This window comes from Arachis hypogaea, chromosome 17, assembly GCF_003086295.3.
Source record: "Arachis hypogaea cultivar Tifrunner chromosome 17, arahy.Tifrunner.gnm2.J5K5, whole genome shotgun sequence".
In the NCBI taxonomy this organism is placed as follows: domain Eukaryota; kingdom Viridiplantae; phylum Streptophyta; class Magnoliopsida; order Fabales; family Fabaceae; genus Arachis; species Arachis hypogaea.
The window spans coordinates 116,741,299-116,743,194 of record NC_092052.1 but is presented as its reverse complement, the minus strand read 5'-3'; the positions used below and the strand labels follow the sequence as shown (position 1 = coordinate 116,743,194).

General features: G+C 42.6%; 1 non-coding gene across 1 annotated transcript; it reads right to left on the bottom strand.

Annotated features, from left to right (window-relative positions):
• Positions 1-869: 869 nt before the first annotated feature.
• On the bottom strand, positions 870-973 carry LOC112767874 (small nucleolar RNA R71). Its single transcript, XR_003185314.1, has one exon. It is a non-coding gene; the product is annotated as a small nucleolar RNA R71 (small nucleolar RNA).
• Between the last annotated feature and the right edge of the window lie 923 nt (positions 974-1,896).

The window sequence follows — 1,896 nt, the reverse complement described above, 5'->3', positions numbered from 1 at the left end:
TTATGGCGCCGTTGCCGGGGATTGATTGTGCATCAACAATGATTAAATTGGAGGATCACTAGATTGATCATTTTATTTTTGTTTGATTTAATTTTCTGTTTGAGTAATTTACTTTCAGTTTTAGTTAATTTCTTCCCTTCCCCCTACTTTTTCGTTTTTAGTTATTTACCATTCATTTCACTAACCCACTAAATGTTTGATATATTGCATCACTCACACTAACAGTAATTCTGACAGAAATACTTTCTGCATCTATTTTCCCTGCTTGTACTTGTTGGTTGTTTGACGGGGAGAAGAAGCGGGGCTTCAACTTCCTTTAATTCTGAACCTGAGAGGACCTTCTTTAGATTAAGAAGGGAAGCAAGAGGAAAAAGAGTAGTTGGTGCTGAGGAAGAGGAGGAATACTTTGAACCAAACATGGAAGAAAACATGGAAAACCATCATGAAGAAGAAACTCACAACCATGGGGGAGGAGGTCGAGCAAATCATGCTGGGGAGGATAAAAAAATTTTAGGCTCTTACATCAATCCAAACCCAGGAAACTGTGGAAGTAGCATTCAAAAGACAACCATCCATGCCAACAATTTTGAACTGAAGCCACAACTCATCACCCTTGTTCAGAACAACTGCTCGTTCAGAGGAAGTGTCCAAGAAGACCCCAATCAACATCTAACCACCTTCCTGAGAATTTGTTACACAGTGAAGTCTAATGGTGTTCATCCTGACGCCTATAGACTGCTCTTATTTCCATTCTCACTCAAGGATAAGGCAGCCAAGTGGCTGGAGTCTTTTCCGAAGGAAAGCTTGACAACTTGGGAAGATGTGGTGAACAAATTCTTAGCAAGATTTTACCCCCTCAATGAATCAATAGGCTGAGAGCTGAGGTCCAAACTTTCAGGCAACAAGATGGTGAGACTCTGTATGAAGCATGGGAGAGGTTTAAGGACCTGACAAGGAGGTGTCCAGCTGACATGTTCAACGAATGGGTGCAGCTGCATATTTTCTATGAAGGGCTCTCTTATGAGTCAAAGAAGGCCGTAGACCATTCATCCGGAGGATCTTTGAACAAGAAGAAGACCATTGAGGAGGCCATAGATGTCATTGAAACTGTAGTAGAGAATCACTACTTCTATGCTTCCGAAAGAGGGAACACTAGAGGAGTGATGGAGCTAAACAATGTAGATACTCTGCTGGCTCAGAACAAGCTCATTACCAAGCTGCTGGCTGACCTAACCAAGAAGATGGAGAGGAACCAAGTAGCAGCAATCTCCACTTCATCAACAACCCAAGAAGGAGTGAATGAAGAAGCAGATGGAAGTCAGGAGCAAGTCAACTACATTGGGAATTCACCTAGGGAAAACCATGATCCATACTCCATGACCTACAACCCTGGATGGAGGAATCACCCAAACTTTGGGTGGGGAAATCAACAAGACCAAAGCCTTGATCAAAGACGCCCAAATCCCAACAATGCAAGCCACCAACATTTCACATCTAGACCATATCAACACCCCCATAACAACACCTCTCCACATCCACATCAAAACCAAAATAACTTACCTCATCCTTCCACCTCTAATCCCGATCTACAATCATTTGATGACAGACTCTCAAGGATTGAGAATCTACTTGAAGGCATAGGCAAGGAGATTCAAGACAACAAGGTGTTCAAGGAGGAAGTTTGAGCCAGTTTCAAGAACCAGGGAGACACAATCAAGAGGTTGGAATCTCAAGTGGGGTATCTCTCTGAGCAAATTCCCAAACCCACAGATGGATTCCCAAGTGACACAGAGAAGAATCCGAGAGGTGAAACAAAAAAAAGTAAGATGGGAAGATTGCAAGATGGTCACTATAAGTGATAAGGAGACTGAGGACAAGCCAAGCAAGCTGTCAGAA